Source organism: Populus euphratica, unplaced genomic scaffold (assembly GCF_000495115.2).
Source record: "Populus euphratica unplaced genomic scaffold, PopEup_1.0 scaffold20.1, whole genome shotgun sequence".
Taxonomy (NCBI): Eukaryota; Viridiplantae; Streptophyta; class Magnoliopsida; order Malpighiales; family Salicaceae; genus Populus; species Populus euphratica.
Window position 1 is genome coordinate 2,715,015 of NW_011499854.1, and position 9,924 is coordinate 2,724,938.

Sequence of the window (9,924 nt, forward strand, 5' to 3'; positions counted from 1 at the left end):
AGCAACATGGGAACGTAAGCAAATTTGAATTAACACAACGTGTTTTTATTTTTAAAAATACATTCAATTGACATAATATTTTATTATTTTTAAATTTTGTTTACAATATAAAAAAATTATTAAAAAAACAATTTTAAAATATAAAAATAAATATTAAATATAAATAATAAAGTTTATGATTGATTTCTCTACTGTCTATGCACAGCCTTTTTATTTATTTAATTAATTAATTATATATATTTTTAATAATTAATTAATTACTTTTAAGGTAATTTTTTTATTAAGGTTGCTATTGTTTTTAAAATGTTTTTAATTTAAAATACATTAAAATAATATTTTTAATTTATTTTTATATTAACATATTAAAATAATTTAAAAACATAAAAAAAATTATTTAATGATTTCGATAGCATAAAAAATTTTAAAAAAATAAAAATATTTAAAAAAACAATACAGTGCCATCGCTGCCTAAACCCGGAGCCTCAAAAGGTGGGCAGAAATTGGAAGTGGAAAGTAGGGACGGGATCGTAAATGTGCTGTTTACAGACTCTGTGGTTTGGTGTCAGAAAATCATTTGAACAAGGACACATTGCAGACATGCTTCGATGCTGGCGAGCTTCCTTTTTCAGTTTCCACTACCCCTCAGGACCACTCTCGTCAACTCGACAATGGCTGTGAGATTCAAAAAACTCCATAAGAAACGACGATCGGAAAAAAGTATAATTTTGTAATCCTCTTATCTTTACTTTGATTCTTTGCAGAGAACATGCTTAGCCTTAGTTGAGCGTCAATCATAGATTATTAGCCGCTGGAAGCTAAAAAAAATCCATGAGGGATCACAACAGGCCAAGAACGAGATGCGGACTTAACAGCTAACATTTCAAATTAATTATCCCAATTTTTTAAAAAACAATATTTTAATTTAATAACTTAAATAATTAAATATAATTTTAAAATATAATTTATATTATTCTTTAATATATTTTTTAAAATAAAAATATTTTAAATTTAAAATTTATATGCACCTGTATTACCTTGTGTTTGGTTTTAATTAAATAAATAAGATGATAAAATTCAAATTTATAATTACTTATCAATTAAAATTTTAATATTATATAAAAAATTATATCAATTTAATAACTTAAATTATTAAATAAAATTATATTTTATAATTTATATTATTAATTAATATTAAATAAAAAACCGAGCCTGAAAGCCAGCATGAGCTCGTTTCTGCTGGAAAATGGAGCACGGAACAAATGTCCAGACTTCAACAAAGAAGAAACGGACAGGTGCCCTAGGAAGTCCATCTTTCTGGTTTTACGTGGTCACCCATTTGGGGTCCAGACTTGTGTACAACTCTTTAGGTGTCGACTAGCCAGGCTAGGCCAGGCCTGGGTGGACAAAAGAGTATATAATAAATTTAATATATTAAAATAATTAAAAAATTAAAAACTTACAAAACCCTGGGTTAACCACCATTTCAAACACCCTTATCTAATTGTTTATTCAAATTTGAAGAACCCAACTACCCCTGGATGCTTAGATATATATTTTATTTTTCAGAGTATTTTAATATTTTTATTGTTATTAAATAGCAAAAGACATCCCATCAGCATCAGCCATGCCAAATATTATTTGACTGAGGGATTGTAGTATTCTAATTAACATCAAAATAAGTTCATGCTACAGTAAAGATACTATTTAAACCGCCATCAATGTCAGTATATTTGCTAAGAGGTGTACTTCAGTGTATTCATTGCTCGCTAGTGTGATGCCTTGTGGGGAGTGTCAGTCAGAACTTAAAAGGACACTTTTACATCAAAAGCCTTAAGATCAAAAAAAATTTCTCTCTGTGAAGGGTTATTTTTTTTCTTTTAAGTTATTTTTTTATTTAATGTTTTATTGAGGGTATTATAGTATTTTTACCCATATTAATATTAAATTTTTATAAGTTTTCAGCTCCTGCATCATGTATGGAAGGCGCCCAAACACTTTGATTGGCGTGCGCAACACTTTCTAGTGGTAGAGTTTGTTTCCATCGTGTCGTTGGATGTCCCATTATATCCTTTCTTTCATGTTGCGCCACAAGTCAACCATGGATGGTTGGTTTGTCTCTGATCGATGCGAGCCACCCATGGATGGTTGGTTTGTCTCTGATCGATCTTCCTAATGATTTTTCTCTCTCTTCTTCTATGAATTACAGATTAAACTTCTTGATTTTTTATATTTCTATTTCAACTTCTTCTTTTTTTAATTTTAGTTATTGGTTCTTTTATAAAAAAATTATTTCTTCTTAATTTAGATATTCAATTCCAATATATATATATATATAATCCTTATTTTTTTTAATCATAATTTAAAAAACTATCATAACATCAAACAGAGAATTTAATCTATTAAGAAAATTACTATAGTACGCAACATAACATAAAACGATACAATTGCATTCATATGTCATGATTTTCTTTACAGTTTCAGTTAAAAAGTACAGCTAAAGTTTTGATTTACCGCCTCTGGTTCCAGGAAAATTGCAAGGCATCATAATGACCAAATCCATTATATATAACTCTAATTGGATTTTCCACCCCACAATCCTGGCCATACTCTGCAATGGATATCAAGCCCCTCGCATTCTTGTCGTACATGTACACAGTGATTGGCATCCTGCAGTTATTTTATGGCTTCCATCAATATTAACCCTCAATGAATCTTCCTCTCTCTTTTTCTCAAAAGTTGAAGACAAGTGAATGAAAATCATATGCTAAGTTGTATGTGCGCAAACGCGTTTGCTGCATGCAAATTACTACAATTTTCAAAGACTGCCCCATGCACATATTCTGTTTTTCCTGATGAGAGATGAACACATCGAGAGAGAGGTCCTTACTTGAGAACATGTGAAGCCATTAACAACTCAGGCTCACCACCCCACACATGTGGCTTCCTCATTTGTGACACATAGGTGTCAAAATTGCCTTCTATAAACCTGTTGGAATCATGGAGTTGTCAAACAAATTTATACATAAACCTTTATTATTGGAGGTATATTTCTTCACTGTGATATCATATGCCCTGAGAAATAGTGCAAGTAGTTCAGATCCCCATGTAAACTCGATTTACTTTACAAAGGCATGAACTGCTTGAAAAAGTATGTGGGAAAAATTAATGGGCGTGATTGAACCATTGAAAACATTGGCAGCAAAGTTCCATCAATACATCTGAAACCAGTTCTCATGGTTTGCCAACATGAACCCAACTTCTTTCTTTTTTTTAGTTTCTATTACAGTGGTTCTGTAATATCACACAAATTGGATATTGTTTGTCCCCTTATATAGCATCCATTATTGCTATAAATGTAGTGAAAAAAATGGTGTATAGCCAAAAATTCTCACCATTCTGTATCTTCCCTTCTCTTGATAAACTCATCAGCAACCTGGCCAATTTAACAAAACATCACAAATCAGGAATCGTATAAATATAAAATATTGCAATTAACATGCCCTGGATGGAGAATTTATGAATATGACAGGGTAATGGCCAATATCATGGAATTTTTCTTTTGTTAAACAAATTGTTATCACTTCGCAGTTTATAAGAGAAATGTTGATTTTTCTCTTAATAGCACGGTATATGCAAAAAGACGATAGAGAGAAAAACGCAAATTCATAAAATGATAGGGTGATGAGGCAACAGGAAGTTATGCTTTTGGCCGAAACAAAATGTAACACTTCCCATTATCAAGAAGAAAAAACATAAGAAAAATACTTTAGAACGCAAGTCATCCGCTAATTCTCTCTGAAGGCTTTCGCTTGGAGCTCGTTTCCCTGACCGTAAACAAGCCCCATGAGCCACGGAACGGAACAAACATCTACCATCTCCTGGTACTCCTGCACAGAGTGGACATTGACACTTCAAGTCACAACTAAGTAGTGTAACGGTTTGCCAGGAAACCAATTTTTATACATACATTTTGGTGACAATAATGAAATGTGCATGCACCACTAACGAACTGTACAATAAATTGATGCTCACCAATAATGGAATAGTCAGTGTAGACTTTCTTCCCATGTGAGAATTTAATATCTGATGAATTGCAAATGTCCTCTTCTTTGTTCTTCCAAGTAGCTGATTCAGCATGTGTTGGCTCAGAACTTGAATAACAAACCAGAAGACAAAAAATATACAGGTGGTGGTATGTCTTTGTGACCAAGAAACAGATCCCACGTTACCCTTGATTTTGGCGAGCAGTCCTCGTTTCGAAACTGAAAACCTCAGAGCCATGTTTTGGCTTGGCGTTGAAATATTGAATTGTCTCTTCAGAGGACCTCCAGATTTAACTACACCTTTTACAGTTAATGATAGCAAATTATACCTTTGCTTGATTGAGTTGGATCCAAAACAGTTTCTATGCAACGTGTGAAAGCTAATTGATGAACAAGAGAATGTCTTTGAGACAGACAAACGAGAATAATTTGATCTGGAACGACTAGGGTACAAAGAAAAACAGCGGGATGTGGATTGTCCTCTAGACACCACATTCAAAATAGTGCTGCCCATTTGTTGAACACGGCCACTAAGGTGGACAACATTCTTCACACATGTATTGATAGCAGAGCAAACAATCATGCTGGCATTGCCTGGAAACACCTCAATGCAAATAGTATAAGTTGCCAACTAGTAATAGGAATCTCCTAAATGAAGACCTATTTAGAGGGCTATACACCATAACTCACTGTTTCCCTCCCATACGAAAAACACGTATAATAAATATACATATAACACAATACAAGCCTATATATTCCTGTATACTCAAAAGTTCACTTATCAGATCTCATGGATTGGATTGGGGCTTTGGATTCGACAAGTTCTCAACTTCATGCCTGGACCTGAACTGATTTAAGAGTTATCGACTTTTTGCACTACAATCTCATTATGGCCCCGGCCCCTGAAAAGTAAATCCTGACTACACCGACGAAACTAAGAAAACACAAGACAGTTTGAATTATCAAGTAATATCATACAGCCCTGGTTTTCTTCCTTAATCTACTCTATAGAAATATAACCAATCCCTTCAGTTAAGCAAATCAATAATAACACTTCAGTAAAGGATATAGAAGCAGAAACACAAAGCTCATAGTACAAAACAACCATTCAAATGTCAAGTTGCACAACTAACAAAAAGAACAAAATCTGGTCTCGCCCTCACTTTCTTGGAGTCACTTCAATTTCAACAAACAATTTAACTTTATAAAACAACTAACTTTTCAAAGCCTAATGTAAGATCATTTTTCCTCGATATTCACAATTCCCTCAAAGTTTATATAACTGCTCAGGCTCAAATTAACAAATAAGAAATCCTCAATTTCCACATTCCCTTCACTCTCTTCTAAATTAAACCCAGATTCTGTCTTGCCAAGAATCCTTCTTTTCTATCAAGATCATCAACCACGCTACGGTCTAGTCAACAAGCCTCAAAGGTCACCATTCTTGCGTGCCATTTTAATTAACATGAGCACCAAATAGAAAAAATAAAAATCATTTCTTTTTTTATAGTAGTATGTAAAAATTCTTATAATTTTCACGCTTCAAGAAAAGAAAAAAAGGGTTGCTGGACGGTTGAAAGCTCCTTTTGTCAATTTTGCCAGAACAGGGAAAAAACCAACATGATTAGAAGCAATTATAGAGAAATGTAGAAGAGAAAAGGCAAGAAATAAAACCTCAAGAAGTGATCCAACAGCAGCGAATGGATTTGGGAATTGAGAACAGTATCTCGCGAATGAAACAAAACCCAGAAAGAAAGCAACAAAAAGGCTATATTTTGGGCGTGAATTCTAGAGGAAATAAGGGATCATTAAAGTAAGGAGAGAAGGGTCTTTGAGCAGAGAATTATGCATACTTGCTTTAACCAAGAAAACAACAAGCTACAGAAAAGAAGCTTGCCAGTGGCTGTTTCGCAGTTCCTTCAATGTTTTTGGTTTGGTTTTAGTATCGTTCAATAGGCTGACCATTTTTTCTGGTTCGGTGAACTACAAGGCAAGCTGCCCCACAGCTTTGCTTTCGTTCTGGTTCACATGGTTAACGACAGGTCGTTTGTCTTAGTTTGAAACTTGGAAGTTTAGTGACCGTTTCCTGGCTGTACGGTTGTGTTTGATACGACGTGTATCTCATTCAGGAGCTTGCAGGTTCCTTCTTGATGACTGCTGGCGATGTGGACGCTGGCCACCTTTTTTATTTTCTTACTCTTGACGAAGAGACGACCCGATACACTGATCAGGTCACGAGTCAGCAAAGTTGACGCGGGTCAACTTAAAAAACTGAAGAAAAAATGAATGGATCCGCCGCGATGCTTTAATATTATGGGCATATTACAGCTGTTATGGGGCTTATAGGATTAGGCTTCCACACTTCCCATTATTTACCTCCACAACCTGGGCTTTATAAGCCCTGGTAGAGTCTATATTATCAACAAAAATTCAGAGAGACCATTTCTAAAATATGTGACAGTAAGAACCAGCCAACTCGTGTCGTTTGAATCTAGTTCACCAGAAAAAGGAGAACCCAGCAACATTTTTTCAATGATTTAATAAAGAAGGCTAGAAAAAAATAAATTATAAGATGAACATATGATGAATTTTGTTATTATTATAAATGTGCGTGGTAGTATATTTCCTTTAAAGCTGAATTGAGAGACTACTTTTGTGAATCACGATAGTAGTTTTAATCGCGGTGGTGGTGTAATTATATCACGTGACATGTTTTAAAACTCGAATACCTGAAAACATCTGTACATTACATTTTATATGTTAACAAGGAATTAGGGTTTTATTATAAATACCAACACGAAAAAATATGGATTGGGATATATTTTTTTTGTTTGGAGTAAAAATCAATGGCCTAGCTATTAAGGGTAGAATATTTTTTTCCTCGTAATCAATTGATAATTGCTGGATTTATTAGGATAGCTCAATCTTTTTATATGTTTAAAATATAGTAAAAATGATTGAATTACACTCAGAAATACAATCTTAAAACAATGTCTAGGGTTTTTTAATAAAAAAATCACTTTTTGAAATATGGCAAAATGATTGAACTGGATCTAGGTTTTTTATTGGTATTTTAAATTTATTTTTTTAATTATAATCAAGTGAATAAGAGATAATTTAATATTTTAAAAAATAAAAAATACCATTTAAAATTTAAAAGTGGTACATGATAGAGTATGAGATATGTCACACCTTCATGCAGCATTTCTCTGTGAATATACATTCAATTCCATAATGATGTTGGGAGTGACACATCGAGCTCTTCCAAGTTATGGGGTGTGTGTTGGTGAAAGATCAATAATGCAACTCAAATAGACTATTTTCTTCTTTTTCTCTTTCTCTTTCTCTATCTTCTCATCTCGGGTGTTTGTTTACGTGGTAGCTTTAACTTTTAAAGCAAACCGAGTAAATCACACATTTGGTAACATGTAAATAGTAGTTTATTGTTTGGTGGGTTTCGTAAATTTTTGCATCAAACCAGCGTTTTACACAAGCAGCTAGAAACTGCTTCTCTTGTAATTCACATGGACACTGTTTCATAACAGTGTTCATGCTAAGTGATGTCGGGTGAATTATAATTCATTCGTAAGAAGCATTCACCTGGCATTGTTCACATAAACAGTGCTAGGTGAATTTTTGGCATTATTCACGCGAGTAAAAGTTATTGGACCGGGTCCAACCTGGTAAAAAAATATTTTTTAAAATTATATTTTATTCAAAAAATAATGTTTAATATTTTTTAATAACACCATATAAAGTAGAAAAATATTGCATGATGACGTAGTATTTGTGAAATTTGATCGCAATTCCAATTCTGTTTCTGATGATATTTTATTTGATTTTGTTGCACACTCAAAAAACCATTGGAACTATAGTCCTTATCAGATGAATTTCATATGTGATGAAAACATGTTGAGTAAAAATTGCTAGACTGCGTCCGACCTGGTAAAAAAAAAATTAAAATTGTGTTTTATTCAAAAAATAATGTTTAATATTATTTAATAACATTGCATAAAGTAGAAGAACATTGCATGATGACGTAGCATTTGTGAAATTTGATTGCAATTCTAATTTTATTCCTGATGATATTTTATCTGATTTTGTTACATACTCAAAAAATCATGAAAACTATAGTCCTTATTAGACGAGTTTCCTACGTGATAAAATTATAAATAATTTAATGGAATAATAAAAAGTATTCAATATAAAACATTATTTACTTAATAATGCAATAATGGTAGTTAAATCTACAATATTTAAATTAAAAACCATCAAAATATACATACATACATACATATATACATACATATATTATGTTGTAACCTTAATTTGAAAAGCAGATTTAATCAAACACATTAAATAACTTTTTATTCAACTTCAATTTCAACCACAGTTTCAACCAAATATATATAAATACCAAATCAATCTCGATCAAAAATATTTTTTATAATTTTTTTTTTTCAAGCCACAACCACATTAGTTATCATAATACCAAATACATTTCAAGGGAGTGTGATTATAATTATTTTTTAAAGTGTTTTTCTCTTAAAAATACATTAAAATAAATTTTTTATTTTTAAAATTTATTTTTGTTATCGATATATTAAAATGGTAAAAAAATACTAAAAAAACATAAAGAAAAAAATAAAATTTGATAAAAAAAACATGTTGAAACTCAATCTTAAACACCATTTAAATATGTCTTGTCAATATGTATTTATATTAATTTTAATTTTAATTTTTTTATTGCTATTTTTTTTTTGCTTTTAGTATTTTTTAAAGTTGATTTTATTTTTTAATCTTATCTACTGACATTATATTCTACAAGGTTTTTCTATTCAATTTAAACATTCCTTTGACTTATATTTTTTTATCCCTTTCTTGATTTATTTTATTTTTTAATTTTATTTTTCATAATTTTATTTTATTTATTTTTTATACTAGATTTTTATAAAAAGATCTTTGTAAATCAATTCATTAAAATAATATTCCAGCCATTTATCAATCATGCCATTGTTTTTTTTAAGGATTCTAGGGTTTTATAATGGTTATATTATTGGTTATTTTTATAAATTATTATCTATTAGCCTAATATACAAAGCTTTTAAATTAATTTACCCATTAATATTTAATGACTGTAGTATATATTTTTAATTTCCATGGTAATTTTTTTAAATCCTTTATATTTTTTTCCATATAGATGCTCCAAGAAATGATCAATTCATGATTTTTTAATTTTTCAACCAAATTTTTCTTTTACTATTATAATAAGTCTTTACTTAGAAACAATATTTTTCATAGAAAGTATTTTTTTTATCAGAGTAAAAAAATGCATAAATAAAAAAACAGATTTTTGATTAAAAATATATGTTTTTTCCTTTTTTATTTTAAATTATCATATTATTTTGTGATTATTTTTATAATTTCTTTTATTTTCAATCAGTGTACTATGCTGATGATAAAAAAATCATCTTGTTATTAAAAAAACTACACAAATCAGAAAAAAAAATTTGATAAAAAAATTTCTTCTCCGTGACTTTGTCTGTTATTTTTCCATAAATATTATTTTTTATTATTCTATAATTAAATAAAAAAATATTTTAAAAAAACTTCTGGCGAAAACCTGCGGGAAGCATCACTGGTACGAATCTATTAAATACACAGATAACATTAATCAAGAAAAAATAATTTCGTAACGTGTAACAACAACGGCCGAAGGGCAGCTTTATCCCACTATTTAAAACGGGCTCCGCCATAACTTCAATATTAGTGAACTGCCCCCAAGAAAAATACTTCACTAGGGCCCAAAACGGCCCATATAGCGGGTCCCCCTTTTCGCTATAGGCCACTGACCATTGACTATCGAGCCCAAACTAGAGCA

General features: G+C 30.9%; 1 pseudogene; it reads right to left on the reverse strand.

Moving 5' to 3' along the window:
* Positions 1-2,390: 2,390 nt before the first annotated feature.
* On the reverse strand, positions 2,391-6,072 carry LOC105122720 (OTU domain-containing protein At3g57810-like; annotated as a pseudogene).
* Between the last annotated feature and the right edge of the window lie 3,852 nt (positions 6,073-9,924).